The sequence below is a fragment of the Podarcis melisellensis genome, assembly GCF_964234715.1.
Source record: "Podarcis melisellensis genome assembly, chromosome: 9".
NCBI lineage: Eukaryota > Metazoa > Chordata > Lepidosauria > Squamata > Lacertidae > Podarcis > Podarcis melisellensis.
In genome coordinates, this window is record NC_138541.1 from 36315686 (window position 1) to 36332019 (window position 16334).

General features: G+C 43.0%; 1 long non-coding RNA gene across 1 annotated transcript in view; it reads right to left on the minus strand.

The window, feature by feature from the left end:
- The window catches only part of LOC309378271, a 110419-nt gene extending 95051 nt beyond the window's left edge, over window positions 1-15368 (minus strand). The window contains exons 1-3 of the long non-coding RNA XR_014171979.1: window positions 15320-15368; window positions 13227-13317; window positions 5659-5822 (exon numbers count right to left, since the gene is read on the minus strand). This is a non-coding gene — a long non-coding RNA (uncharacterized lncRNA). The remainder of the gene's footprint in view (window positions 1-5658; window positions 5823-13226; window positions 13318-15319) is intronic.
- Window positions 15369-16334: the final 966 nt, after the last annotated feature.

A 16334-nucleotide genomic window follows, 5' to 3' on the forward strand; every position in this document is an offset into this window, starting at 1 on the left:
AAGCTTTGCACAAGCAAATCAGGATGAATATGCCATACCCAGGTCCTCTGGTTTTTTTGTATAGCCTTGAAGTTATTTTACATTCAATACACCTCCAATCCTGAGTTGTTTATTTCTGTATAGTACACTTTTATCCTGGCTTCTCTCCATGGAGCTCAAAGTGGCATACTTGGTTCTTTTCCTTTCTTCATTTTTCTGCACAAAAACCATGTTTTCTTAGTGTGAGAAAGGTACTGACTATGTCAAGTTCAAACATGGCAAAGTGGGGATTTGAACCCAAGTTTCTCCAAGTCCTAGTCTAGCACTCTACACCACACTACTACACCACACTAGCTGTATACTTTTGCTTTCAGCTTAAACTCTGTTGTTTGCTGCCACAAGGAGGGGAACAGGAATTGTTCCCTCCTTAGTAGGGATAAGAGAAACTTAATGAGACTCTGCTGGGCTTTGTAAAAATGTTCAGCAAAACCCAAGAAAATATACAACATACTTTTCTTTGTTTTCCCATGTACTTTGGGCCAAACTCTACCCTCAGTTATGCACAGCCAACTGCCACCAAAATCCTATTACACAAGCCGAGCATAGATGTTTTAGGGATGAAAGTTCAAACCATACATGAGAAGGGGGAAAGATACAGATGCTTGAAACAATTCACTTTGTTCTCCATTGTATTGGACTTTGCCTTGGAGAGGGGGAGAAAAAAGTATGCCTGTTTTATGAGAGTTCTTTTTATACTCTGACTCACAACATTGGTGCATGCATGTGGCTCTCAGACTCACAACATTGGTGCATGCATGTGGCTCTCAGTACTGTTCCCCAAGAATGGTCATCCTCTGCACCAAGGGTAGCTGAGAGATGCTCAGAAATTCCTCCAAGTCTGAGCATCACCCTGCCAAAAGCAAAACAAACACACTTGGAAACAAAAGAGGATTTAAAATCTTGATTAGAGTCAGCAATTGCATAAAACATGTGTAAGAAACCACCGAAAGAATAGAGATAGCTGAAGGGGAGCCTGCAACAAAATGCACTGTAGCACCCCAGGTGAATGTGCATGTGTGTCACCTGAATCTATGGCTGAGAGGGCTCACCTGAATCTATGGCTGAGAGGGCTGGGGAAACAAGTTATCATCAGACTGACAGGAGTCCCTGCTCTTGCTTCATTTTGCTTAGTTTTAGAACACATCGTTTAAAAGTCAACCCACTCTGAATGAAAGTCTATGGAGCACTCGGCTTTTGCATGCAATTTGAGAACTGAGAGGTCGGGTAGGTATTGGAAACTGAAAATAGCATCAGCCTGATCTGCGATATTAACAATAAACTATGTTGAAAGGTTACTGTAGGCTATTCTCAGCATAAGTGCAATAGGGGTCTAAATATTGTTGGATGACACTGCAGGGCTCTTGTGAACCACTCAACCTGTTCAGCAGTGTAATTCACATTGAATATTGCAGTTTGCCACAAAGCCCTCAGCCACAGCCCCTTCCAACCTGCAAAATGGAGACAGTAAACAGCATTTCCTTCAGAATTTGTGTTAGCAGGACAGGGCCTGTTTGTTTTTTAGAGTGACCCACACTAAATAAGACTCAAGTTTGAAAGAGCAGGAAGTTGCCCAACTTTTTTTTGCTCCTACCTTCAGAGTTGTGTTGGACACAGTTGTTATCAGCCCTACAGCTACGTTAAAATTGTGGATTTCTCTACTGATGTACTGTATATGGGCAGCTCTCAATTCCAACCCTGGGAACACTGAAAACCAAGAAATGACCTATCCAGACTGTGAGTGGTTTTCTCTGCACCTTCAATATATGTGTCTATCTCTTTCTCAATCTTCTGATCATTTCTGTCTGAGGAGGAAAGAGGAGATAAATGGAGTGAAGGACGGGACAGGAAGAGACACAGAAGTAGAGCTGTCCTCTTCGACTCTCCTCCTTTCCATCACCACCCTACCTTCTTGGCTTCAGGGGCGTGGGAAGAGGGGTGCGCGGGATGCAGTCCGCCCTGGGTGTCAAAATGGGGGTGACAAAATGGGGGTGATAAAATGGCAGGCGGCACTCATCACCTGCAGCGTGCATGAGCCACACATCTCAGTGCCTGCAGGCTCCGCACTGTCTGCCCACTGCCTCCCCCCAAGTTGTAGGATGGCCGAGGCCCCGCTGCGCACCCCATCCCTATGGACGCCACGCACCCCATTCCGTATGGGTGCTGCATACCCCGTCTTGTCCCTATGGGCTCTGCGTGCCCCATGGCACGCAGCACCTATAGGGATAGCACAGGGCACGCAGCATCAATAGGGACGCTATGGCGCCCATAGGGAGGGCACAGGACGGGATGACACGCACAGTGTCCATAGCAATGGCACAGGATGCCATGCCCTGTTACGTCCCTATGGGCACTGTGCCCTACCCCTATGGGCGGTTCGCCTCGCCCCTGGGCACACTGCCCTAGGTGCCCGAGAGGCTTCCTCTGCCGCCACTTGGCTTCTCTCTCAGCTGGGCTATGGCCCTAGGCTCCCTCCTGGACCGCCTCAGCCACACCCTCTTCTTCATTGGCATATTTCATTTCCCTATCTCCCAGTTATCCTGCTGACTCAATGCATGCCCAGTTCTCATTGGGCTGGTTGACAAGCAATTTTCCTGCTTCTCTTGTACTTATTGGTGTTCCCCCAAGCATGCCAGTCCCTCTGTCCTCAGCGTGCCTGGTTCCATTTGGGCTATGTATGCCATCACACTCTCCTCCAGACTTGAGATAAAATATAGGAAGGCTGAAAGTGGGGATAATGCTGTCATATTTAGGCAGAGATGCTAGCTTCATTTGAAAGAGGTGAAAATTTAAAAAAAAACACACCTGGAAATGCTCATTATAGATTAGTAGCAACTTAAACATGGTTATTGTTAAATAAAAATATTTATATTATATATAATATTTATAATATTTTGACTTTTTCATGTTATGTATTTGATGTACCCTGTGATTCAGCAAGGGCAAATTTCGCCATCACCTTTCACATCAAAGCACTGCTCCTAATTTACATTATCACAATGTCTGACCCTCAGTCTACACCACCTTGTGACCTGGATATGCAGTGTCAAAAGGTGAAAGGGCAACTTGCTGGATTGTCTTTTGTTAATTCATTCACTTAGCACTGCTTCATGGCGCTTTTAATGAAGAGCACCTACAAAGTTTGCGATTTGTCATGGTTTTAACAATTTTCATGGATTTCAAAACACAAAGCAGGGTTAAAGCAAAGCCTTTATGGTAGATTTGAGGAGAAGTCATTTTATGGGCTTCCTTCTACCCTGTAGACTATTTTAATCCTTTTCCAGCAATATATAACCAGACAACTGTCTTGTGCAAAACCTGAGGAATGTAGTCCAGCAGAGACACCAAAATCCATCAACATTCCATAATGTGGTCTTTGGTTGAAATATACAAATTAAGGCTGACCAAGATGCATTTATTTATGTAAAATGTATATCCTGCACCATCAACTGCTAGGCCCCAGGGCCAGCAAATATATAACAATGTTTTTAATGCAGTAATTAATTACTATGAGAATATAAATATAACAATAAACAGTAGCAAAATTTCATCTGCTTTTGAACTGGCAATTTGATGATGAAATATCTCTCCTATGGGTTGTGGTAAAAAGGCAATTGACCATAAAAATTAGAAAACTGGATATAAAGTAGTCAAAGCAGGATCCATCTCAACTGACCTTATTCACTTCAAGGTCTGAAGCAACCTGTCATATTTACAAGTGTTATTTCAGACATGACAGGAGTGGAACAAAATTGGGGTGGGCCCACCAAGGCACTGCAGCCCCCTCATCAGCTTGCTTTTTGTGTGTGCATTTAACATCTGCAGAACTCTAAAGTCTATCTTAGTAGAGCCAAAACAAATATGGTTCCATAAATAATAGTAACCAGCATCAGTAGTGAGAAGAGCTCACACTACATAGCTTCCTTCTGGCCCTTATCTAGCTATTGATTTAATATTCTAGTGACTAAAATTTGACCTGGCATGTGTCCCAGCTTAGCCCATGACCTCATATGTGGCATCAGGGATGAGGCAGGTAGAGACACGGTTGTGTGACTTAAATCCTCCCACATCCTCACAGAAAGCTGGTTGCTGAGTGGTGACTTTAAGCTTGGAGGATTGGCTATGCAATCGACTTCCCTGTGGGGAAGTCAGTTCAAGCGGAATGCAGGCTTGAAGTTGCTGCCCACCAGCAGGTGGGCATTTACTTCAAGCCTGGTGATCAGTGGCTCATCCAAGCACTGTGCATAGTTCTTTGCAAGCTTTGTGTGATGTTTTGAAGTCCCAACCAGCGTCAGCCGACATCATTGTGATGCCAGGTGACTGGCAGGTGAGCGGCCCCACCCACAAGTCAAATTTGACCCATAGGAGGTAGAAGAGCTAAAGATATGGCCTGCTAGCCAGCTCCCATTCCCCTGTTCTTATATTTTGATTTTTTTTTGGCTGGTAAGCACACATACTTTTTTAAAATAAAAAAACCCAGTTCAGTGTGTGTGAACTTTTGAATTTAACTTATTTCACTAGATTCAGTGGGCTTATTTTTTACCAAAGCATTTTGATCCAATACCTGGAAGCCTATAAAAGAGACTCTCAATCAAATCCACACCTCCAATGGCTTACAAATCTAAAACTTAATTAATTAATTATGATGCTGTGTTTATTATATTACACTTTACAGTTTCTTACTGTGCACCCATTTTAGGTGTGACTAACCAATCTGTGTAAAGCCTTTTTCTTTTTTTAAAAAAAAGTCAAATCAATGCCAAAACTTTCTCACAACGTACTGAGTTTGAGTGCTGAAAATATGTGCATGAAAATAATTAATACTAATGAAACTTGAGCTAAGGCAAAAGCCCAGGTTTTGAGGTTTGGAAGTTTGGGCTTATTGAAGCAAAAGAATTTACATTTATGTCTTATGCTCTCTTGCTTCAACAAAAAGTGGAAATATCAAATGACTAAGAAAAACCAGCAACTACCAGATCTATCACATTAACACTTGTGTCAAGAAGGTGGGGTCTTCTGTTGCTCAGTTAAATCATTCTGAATCAAATTATTGTACATTTCATCCAAAGGGTCAAGGGGAGAGTACAGCAGCTGAATTTATCTCAAAAGGCAACCATGCTGTGCAATGCCATTATGCAGCACACAAAAATGTTGACAAATGACCTGTATGGAGTAAGATTACTGTGGAAAAAGTGTGCCCATACTTTGGTACTTACGGTTGTAGAAGGCCTGTCTTCTATTACAAGTGTGTTTTGATTTCAGCAGTCTATAATATTCTCATAAAACTTTGCCACAGACTGCCTTGACTTGTCATATGCTAAATTGTATGTTAAATTGCTCGCCATTAGTTATGTCACAGTGCAACCCTGTTTACTCAGATGTTAAGTCCCAGTGGGATCAGCTGGGCTTGCTTTCTAGTTTAGTGCTCTTAAGGCTGCAGCCTCACTATGTTTAAGTCCACCGGACTTAAGGGATCTGGAGAAAATACCTGTGCCTTTGATCTCCAGCCATATATAAAAGCCATGAACTACAGAGTGGTATTTAACAATGACATGATAGTGTGATGTGACAACCCACCATTCACAGTGTAATCAATTAAGCCTTGGCAAACTCAAGGCATACCTGGAAGCTGAGCTACAGCATGATCTAGTAGCAACCACTGTTGACTTCAGGTTTGGGGGAGGCCTTGGACAAGATCCTGTATGTGGGCCCACCTTCTCCTCGTCACTGTCCTTAAAACCCTTTGAAAGCAGATTCCCAGATAAGCCCCACCTCCCAGGAAGTTGCTATACAGAGATTTAAAGCAGAGGTAAATCCTTACTGGGCAGGACAGATCCAGCCTGATCTTCCAGGCTTTTCTGTTCTTATGCTAAATCTTTCCTATAGCTGAGCTTGCATTGTGGGGGAGGCTAGAGTGCAATTTCACCACCCATAATGATGTTCCTACTACTGTTCTGCAGAACCAGACCTTATATCCCTGTTGCCCCTACTACTAATCCAGGGTCTGCCCCACACTTGGACATTTTTAAAGGGATAGCCCCTTTGCTTGGAGTCCTTGTTGCCATCCCATTCTTTCAAAGTGGGTTTCCTAGCATCTCTGGTGGCAGAGGCTAGAAGGTCATGAAGTTTCTCATGGAGAGCATAGACGTTCTTGAGGAGTGTGTGTCCAATGTAGGGTTTTTTGTTGTTATTGTATGGCTTAGGACTATCTAATTCCAGGGGTTCTAGTAGCTTGCAAGTGAGGTCCCGGCTACTGGGCTAAAGTTCAGTCCCATAGATGCTGGAATCTGCTCCTGGCTCCTCCACAGTCATAACTGAAGAACTAGTGTTCTCTAGAACTCTGTGATAGCTCCTTTTCTGAATTTGTCTACTAGCCATCTAGCTGGAGACTAGATGGAAACTTGGTGCAAAAGGAAAGGGGTATTGGATGGACAGCAAACTTGAGAGATTTTCTTGCTTTTTACTAGAACAAAGCTGAGGCTGGTTGAAACATAGCGGTGGCGGTGGAAGAGTGAAGGAACTAGGTGCCATGATTTTTTTCCCAGTACAAAAACCAAGTTCATAATCATGTCAAAAAGGATTTCCTAAATAGGGAGACAGAAATCCTTGGCGATCTAGTGCAGATCACACAGATACTGATCACCTTCTGCCCATCCCAGGTTTGCCTTGTTCCTGACATGTTAGTTCTCTATGTGGAAGAATTTTTTCCTTCGTTTGTATGGAGAAACTTCTAAACTATGAGAGTCTCCACCTGCAGTCTGCAGATACACCCCAGATACTGGTTTGTTACCTCAGTTAAAAGTAGGCCACACACAAAGAAGATGATTGAACCCCCCCCCCCCTTTTAACATATCATTTTGAGAGGCTATGTTATTTTTTCCCTCCTTCCTTAAGCAATGGAAAGTTCAAGGGAGCCTTTCTAAGGCATGCTCTCTCTCTTTTTTTCAAATGAGAAAACATACTAGAGTTTATTTGTTATATAGATTTGAGACTATTCTATTTTTCTGCCTGTGATTTAATTTTATAGATAAGAATCTCTCTTCCACCCTTGCCCGTTACTCATACTCTGTTTTGACCCCTTAAAACTATTGGTCTGAAACCACACAATGCTCTGCAATCTGCAGCCCAGGTACCCACATCAAGGGATCTGAAGCATCTTATTGGTGGCTTCTGGCTTTGCATCAAAGCCAGACCTTCCTCCAAGTATAATTCCTAACAATAAATTTGTCTCCTATAAATCCATTCTGTTTTCACTAGCTGTAACTCATAGACTGCTATTCCTTTATTGTTATAGCTTTGTTTACTGTCTTTCTGGTATTTCTGTTACAAATTTAAAGACCTCGTGGGACCTGTATATCTCAGTCTTTATTCACTAGCCATCAAAAATGTTTCTCTTAGTAGCAGCAGTTGTTTGTTTGCTTGTTTGTTTCTGTGTTTTAAGTTGAGAGATGAAAAATTGCCATTGCATGCCTCTTGTCACAATGTGACATGGTTCTAACAGGGCTGCATACCTCCTCTTTGACAGCATAGCTATGGCCATGCCTTTTTGCTGAACCAGGAAAATCTAAAGCATCCCATCTCTGGAAAGCTATTTTGGTCGTGACCTTTTTTGAACATGCTCTTTACCTTTTGGGGATCTACAAATTAGCTTTTAAGCCTGCCCTCAACTGATTTTATTTATTTAGTTTGTTATATACCACCATTCATTTCAAGAGGAAATACCAAGGTGGTGATGTGCTCAGCATTCTCTGAAGCTGGCAATAGGCTGTGATGGAAGATTCTTTTTCCTAGATCTCACCTGTGGAGGGACTACCAGGAGGGAATCATCTGCTGCTCTTAGAACATGGGCAGGTCAATGTGAAGGAAGACATCTGTTACTTGAGGATGCTATGGTAGTGGAGAAAGAAGCCTTATTTGCTATCACCACCGCTACATGGAAGACACAAAGATGTGCTCGTACTCATGTTCAGTCAGATTCATTCAGGAATTTTTGCCACCTGCATTCTAGCCATTGTCCTTCTTGCTTCAGAGCCTGAAGTTCCCCAGTATGCCAGGGAGATATCTGAGCTCCACAATGTTAGAGAGGGCATTTATTTTGTTCTTGTTTGTTGCATTTATATTCTACCTTTTCTTCAAGGACCTCAATACGGTTTACATGGTACTCCGACTCCACGTTTAAGCTTGTGAAGAGGCTGAAAAGCAGTAACTAGCCTAAGGTCACCCAGTGAGTTTTATAGCTGTTTCAGTGTTGTATTTTAAATTGTTGTCACCCTCCTTGGAAACTTATGTTGAAGAATGAATAATAAATCTTCTAACAAGAACAATGACCGCACTCTGAGCAACTTGTCAACCATAGCATTTGCTCTATAGTGTAGAGCAGGAGTGGGGAACTTTTTTGGCTCTGTGGGCCTGATTTGTATCAGATCTAGCCTTATTGGCCAAATTGGACAGATGGGGGCACCTGCCAGTCACCTCTATCATAATGTTGTCAGGTGATTTGGCACTTTGAGGTTACAAAGTCAGGACATCATGCAGGGTTTGCAAAGAGCCCTGTGTGGTGATTTAGAATGCCTTATGCTTTGACTTTACTGCTCATCAGCTAATAGATGGTACAGATGAAGCCTGATTTCTGCAAGCATCGATTGAGTGAGAATGGAGAACTTGCTAGCACACCTGATCCAGCAGGCTTCAGCTCTCAGTGGCTGCATGATTGAGCCAAATTCTGCTTTCCCTTGCCAATGGGAGTGCATTTTAAGGCTTCCTATGCATTGGCATCTGCATTTCAACTTGCCACACACCTGAAATCACATGTGACATCTGGTGTGGGGCAAGTGGGCATGGTTTGGGGGTAATGACCAAATCTGAACCCCTAGTGGGCCAGATATGGCCCACAGTTCAGAGGTTCCCTACCCCTGCTGTAGTGTTTCAAGCCTAGTATGCAAAGAAAGAGCCATGACTGCAAAGGAATAATCTTCCTTTGAATTTTCAGTGAGCTGATGTCATATGCTGCCAGGGGATTGACAGATTGCTTCTAGTTCCACAGGGACCCCAAGTCCAGAAAATTCACCTTAAAGGTATTAGGGAAAAACGAAATTCAGCTGAGATTTTAGTAGGGGTGGAGAACTTGTGGGCCTCCAGATGTTTCACTGTACCACCTATCATGCTGGCTGGGGCTGATGGGAGTTAGAGTGCAACAGTATCTGGGTGACATGATCCCCAACTCTGGATTGTAACACAAGTCTACAGTTACTTCAGTCAAATAGTTAAATTTTTTCATTATTTTTTTTCCCAATCCATACAATGAGAGACAGACTATTTCTGGATCTCATATATCTCATATTGGACAATACTTTTTGGTGATGTTTAAATACATGGGAAGAGTTCACTGCAACCTCTCTGGTATTTTGTTGAAACAAAGGAGGGAAAGAGTCCATAAATATCTCCAGTAGGAGCATGTATGAGACAGAGACAGACCTGGTGGCAAATATAATATTGTCTCATGCCACCAACATGAGACCACCAGAGAAGCACAAGACAACCAAACAGAGGATGGAACAAAACAAAATAAAGAAACAAGCTGAATTCATGCAAAAACATTTGGGAAAGGCTTGGATTTGGTCTGGAAACATTTTAGAAGAGCACATTTGCCTTGTTTGTTTTTCTAAATCAGTTCACTCTCCCTTAATTCACTTTTAAGATACAAACTTCTGAAGGGAGTTGTCCCAGAATCAATATTTTACATCTTGTACACATGTTGAGCAGCTCCCCCCAATTCTCCATTGTATGCCTCCCTGTATCATTGATGCTAGCATTTTTATTTTAAACAAACTAACAAAAGGATAAAGGGTAAGCAAAGCAAGTCTTCATTGCATTTCACAAGATTTTAAGCAGAGTTAGCAGAATATAGGTTTTAGTTCTGCTTGCCCCTCTCAGCAGTTCATGCTGTTCTGAAACCTGTTCTCAAATTTCTCAAAAATAATAATAATTCCTACCCTGTGAAAGGAGCTTCCAGCTTTCTACCTCATTCTCAGAGTGCTTTATAATGTCTTTTTACTTTTGGCGAGCATGGGATGGAGTTTACCTTGTTGTTACAAGGCAGACACGGGCAGTTTGTTTCCCCTTCCCTTTCCATTAAGCATTTCACCCAACACTTCCGTGTCTTCCCAGCTGTTTGCACACCCTGAGCTTCCCCTCAGCTTCAGCTGAACCACGGGAAACCAGTTACTGATCATAGGCTCACTGATTTTGTTTTTAAGGTAAGTTCCTCCTGTTACCTCTTTAAAAAAAATATCCAACACTGATGCCTCTGAAAAAATTAAAGATTTAACATTAAAAATAAAAACAACAAACAGCTGCCAGATCTATAGATAGTAAGAAGCCTCCCCACTTTCCCAAGCTTACAGGAAAGCCCATCTAAGGATGCCATGGGGCTTTCAAGAAGCACAGGTACCTGAGAAGGGTGCAGAGTGTAGAGCATTAAAGAGATTAGATGTACAGTGGTACCTTGGATTAAGTACTTAATTCGTTCCGGAGGTCCGTTCTTAACCTGAAACTGTTCTTAACCTGAATCACCACTTTAGCTAATGGGGCTTCCTGCTGCTGCCGTGCCCTGGCGCACAATTTCTGTTCTCATCCTGAAGCAAAGTTCTTAACCTGAAGCACTATTTCTGGGTTAGCGGAGTCTGTAACCTGAAGCATATGTAACCCGAGGTACCACTATAAAATAATTCAAAGGATGCTTGCTAACAATACTTGGACACCTTGAAAGTAGGATAAGCAACAACACAAGCCCTGTGCCCCACTCATGAGAATTTCACTAAAATTTGATCTCCCCTCTGATAATTTCTTAATGAAGGAAGTTGCCTTATACTGTCAGACCATTGCTCCATTTGCCTCAGTCCTACTGACACTGACTGGCAGGAGCCCCAGGATTCCAGACAGAGATCTCCCCCAGCCATACGTAGAGGTGCCAGGGATTGAAAGTTGACCCTTTTGCACCCCAAGTTTATGTTCTGCCAAGGAGCTATAGATCTTCTTTTCTCGTTAATTGATGGAGAAAGGTGGGTGGGTGTGCAGATTAAATGTTTGGCACAGCACAATGCTACGACCAACACACATTGTGAAGATCCCATACACAAACAGCACTAAGCTCCTTCTGGCCAAGAGCATGCCTTGGATCATGTAAAATACAGTATGGGGGCTGTATAAGGATGAGCTCATAATCGATTCAAATGATCACAGCAGCACATTCCAGCTGCTCTGGTCACAGAGAGCTCTGTAGGGTTGGGGTCAAGCGCTACCCAATTCACATTTCCCTTTCCCCACATTAGCAAATGCCTAATCATGGATTAGAGGGATGCTGGTGGCGCTGTGGGTTAAACCACAGAGCCTGGGACTTGCCGATCAGAAGGTCAGCAGTTTGAATCCCAGCGACAGGGTGAGCTCCTGTTGCTCGGTCCCTGCTCCTGCCAACCTAGCAGTTCGGAAGCACGTCAAAGTGCAAGTAGATAAATAGGTACCGCTCCGGCGGGGAGTTAAACGGCGTTTCCGTGCGCTGCTCTGATTCGCCAGAAGCGGCTTAGTCATGCTGGCCACATGACCCGGAAGCTGTACGCCAGCTCCCTCAGCCAATAAAGCGAGATGAGTGCTGCAACCCCAGAGTCGTCCGCAACTGGACCTAATGGTCAGGGGTCCCTTTACCCTTTCAATCATGGATTGGAAGTGCTCACTGTGCAAACTCATTTTACCCCCAAGTGTAAAGTCAATTAGTAAATAGGAAAGTCAGTTCTCACTAGGGATGGAGAGAAACAAATTGAGAAATCAGTTTCTCATTCTTAAGTTCAGTTTACCCCATTTCAGCATCAGTTTGCATTTTTTCTTTAAAAAATGAAAACCCATGCACTTTTAAATATAATTTCCTCGCTAATATAGACAGTTTTGCAAGCAATTTTCCTTAGCATTGGGCATTTTTGCTCATTCTGTTCCCTCATATTTGCATATTGGTATACATTCCTGCTTGGAGTAGTGCAGTGCAAAATTCAGAGATGTGCAAAATTCAGGTGGCTGCATTTCATTTCAGGTAATTGGGAGGGGAGTGCAAATTTGGCTGCATTGCCTTAAAATGCGAACCGTCAATATCTTTCCCCATCCTTAGTTCTCAAATAATTGGTGGTGGTTGTCAGAAGCTTTATGCTGTCATGCTGGCATAGATAAAACTCTGGGCTCACGGCCAGTTCCAATCTATTTGATTTATTGACAAAGTTCAAAAGTACATCTCCAGCGTTTCAATTTACGTCCGACCCTTATGGCACAGTTGCCGCGTCTACTTCCCCCCCCCTTTTCTTTACCCAGCATGCAAGTCTGCGGAAACCCCACCCCTGACTTCCTCTGTGTACAGAATGACTCGTTCCAAGCTCATCCTCCTCCCTCCCTGTGTCAGACTCGCTGTCAGACGACAGGCTGCTAATGATCTCTTTAGGCTCTCTTTAAGTGCTGGTTTCTGTTCTTGAATCTTTTCCCGTTTGCCTCTCCCTGACAGTGGTGGTTTGTGCCCTGCTCCTTGCCTTACAAATAGTTTTCTTTTATTAGCCTGGTAAGCTGTCACCTACTATGCAAATCTAGTTTTCAGAACTTTTACAACCCCTCTCGCAACAATCTGTGCCAATGGGGCAAATTCCCCTCTTGTGGAGGTCATGGTTTCAACAGACCAGCATGGTTTTGAACACAAGTTACATAAAATAGAGAGGAGGATAGCAAATGTGTTGACTTCCAAATACTTTGGACTACAATTCCCATAGGCTTGGCCAAAAACATGGATGTTGTAGTCCAGCAATATCTGCAGAGCACCATTCTGGTTGCTCCTGAAATAGAGGGTTGCAGTTCAAATACTGAATACTTTGTACAATTTAACATCCAAAGAGCAAGTATTAACTTTAGTAACTGGAGGCTTTTTATATATCATCTTAACTTATGGTTATCCATCCTGAGGTTTTGGGGTGGGGTGCCTCAGAAATATGAACCAATGAATAACAAACAATATCGGGCTGATATATTTTTGTTTGGCTTTTGTCAGTATTTTAAACTTCATTCTGAAATGTGCTTCAAGACAAGTCTAGGAAATGGGGGCAGATTAAACGTCTTCACTATCCCACACAAACACACGCACAGAGAGAACATTTTGCCATAATCACCTGCTTGTATTTATTCCTGTCCAGTCCTGCTAGGTCCTCTGGGGAAGAGTCAAGAGGGGAGCCTTGTGCCAAGGAGAAATAATGCAGCACTCTGTGCCAAAAGGAAATGTAGGATAATAACTATAATGAGGCTGAGTAGGGTGGCCAGGGAAAGAGCCTGTGGCTTCAAGAAGTGCAATGTGTCAGCGAGAGAGAACAGCGGCCTCGCTGGCATGATTGCAGCCGGAGCCTCAAGCTGTAAATCACTGCGCAGCCAACATGTCAAGAATGTTTGGCCACCCCTGACGCTCAGGCATCAAGCAACAAAATAACCTACTGTGCTAACCTCAAGTGGATAAGCCATGTGAACAGGCCAAATGCCCAGTGTCCAAGTCAAATTGCCAAAACTCAATTACTTTAAATCAAGAGGCCAGAAGTGATGAGAGTATATCTTAGAAACGTAATGGGGGTGGGGAGAAATTAGTTCAAAACACAATCTCTAAATTTTCTCATTCGTATTGAGAAAGCCGCTCCAATTCAGACTTTCAAAAGTAATCTGACATATACACATTTAATCCTAACCCGATTCTGACACACAAACATGTCAATTTAGTGTTGCCGTTAACAAGTTGAGCTGCTTTCTCCATACCACAGTCATAATCTCCAAGGTCATTTTATAGCGGGGTGGATAACCTGTGGCCCTCCAGATATTGCAGGATTGCAGCTTCCATCATTGCTGGCCATTAGCCATGCTGTCTTGGTTTGATGGGCGTTGGCGCTCAATATCCTCTAAAGGGCAAAAGCTGCACGGAAAGATTTAGCTACCTAAGAGAATGTCTTCTTAATAAATGTTTAGTTTTCCAGGGGACAATTTTTTCCTCTCCCCACCTCCAATACTATTAAGATTCGTTTTAAAATGGGATGTGTACTAGATTCAGCTGAATCCTGAATCCCAAACTGAATTGGGCCAAATTATGGGGTGCAGGGAATGCAGGCTTTGCTGCAGTCTGGAAGCAGCCCTGGATCACTGCAAGTTCGATTGGGCTACCCAGAGTAATCCAGGGCTGTCATGGGGCAGGACTTTGGGCAGGAAGGAGAAGCAGGTGTTGGGCAGGAAGGAGTGGTTGGGTGGGAAGTAGGAGAGGCTGGGTGACAAAAAGGCCTAGGAGAGTATAAAGGATCTATCAGACTTACTTTATCTTCCTGGAATAAGGTGGGGTGGGAGTGGATATCTTTGAACGTGGTGTGCAGAGTGTTCTTTCATAACCTGCTTTCCCAAACATCCTCTCCTTCTACTGCCTGATATCAGAGTTCACATCAGATTTAAGAAGTGTATAGATTGGGAAAAGACAATTTCTGAATCTCAAGTTGGGCAAGATAACTTGCTACTTAAGCTATAGACTCCTTGCCCACACACAACAGCTAGAGACAACTTCATACAAGGCAATGGCAAATGGGCTCTTCAAAGTGAGTACGTGGAAGAGAAACGCTTTCATCAGCAACTCCCCTTCCCTCTTTTGGAAATCCAGCCAATGCACAACATTCTCTTTATCACACTTTTCTGGCAACCCTAGACTCAAATATTTGTGCTATAAAAATGTTGGCATGTCATTAGCAATCTCATTTGTTGTGCCAGTTCTATTTATTATCCCATAGCAAAGAATCTCTTAAAATAGGCAGGAGTAAGATGCAACATATGTTCTGCAGCACTTGAAGAATTATAAGCATATGGCCAATAAAAATGGAATTCTTATGTCTACATTTCTATACTGCATATGCCTTTGCCGGCACTGTAACTCCATCCAGATGCCAGTTTGAGAAACAGGTTGAGCTTCAGGTACGTATATAACAGAAAGAGCCTTGGAAAGTAGCTAAATACTTTGAATATATAAGGCTGGATCCAGACCAAGGCTGGGTGTGCAGTATAACCTTAAAGCACATTCAAAACACATTTCTCCCTTCAAAGAATTATAAGCAACCATTAACAAACTACAGTGCCCAGAATCCTTTGAGGGGGGAAATGTACTTCAAATGTGTGCATTAGATTAGAAATCTAATCAGGCTATTACAGAACATAAATTCCATTAATTTCACTAAGTCTGTCCTAAGCATACCAAGTCTGAATCTAGCTCCTTCTCCTGGCTTCTGTCACTGTTCAGTTCCCTATGGAGGGGCAAGCAAATGGAAAGTGATGATAACAGGAAAGAGGTGAGCACACCCAAAGAGGAATGAGTCACTAAAGGCATCTTGTCCAAACATCCTTCAAAACATATTCCATATGCTTTGGTCAGCACAGTCCTCTGAACTCTGTAGACATAAAAGGTCCATAGGACATAGGGATTCCCTCTTCTCCACTCTTATTTGCAGCAGCACATTTGAAAGGGGACACATCACCTACAGCATCAGTTGATGCTACATAGATGTTGGATTGGCTCTGGTTCCAATAATCCTAGGATCTGCTGAATTCACTGGAGCCTTGAATATCCTGCAAGTCGCAATGCCATTATGGCCATGCAATGAACCAACCTCACTTCCCATTCCCTAACCATATAGATAGATTTGACCAAACACACCATCCGATACCCAACAAAAGTTGGGTTCCAAGCCATTTTAGTGGGGTATGAACAAGTGAGCGAACAATGACAGGTTCCAACTGGACACACTGTTTTGGGGCACTGGGGACAGATGGCAGAATGGAGGTTGATGGATTTGGATGACAAAGGCTGGAATCAGGATTTGTAAAACCATGGGAAGCTTCAAGGCAGGAGAAAAGTTGCTTCAATAAAATGAAGAAACAAACAGTGATCCATACCCTGGTGATCTCCTGATTAGATTTCCGTAACGTGCTATACATGGGGCTACTCTTGAAGACTGTTGAAAACTGTGAACAGTGCAGCAAAAACAAATTATATTACACTGATCTAGCTGGAAATGCACAAGCTGCCTATTTGCTAGTGGGCCCAAAGTGTTAGTTACACACTAAAGACTCAGAACTGAACTACATGCAAGAGCACCTGCCCACTTATCTCAGGACCTGGGCCTTCCTTGCAGATCGCTTCTCACAATCCCATAAATGAGTGTTGCCTCTTATTGGGGTGTATGGAATAGAGCCTTCTCTGTGGTGATCCC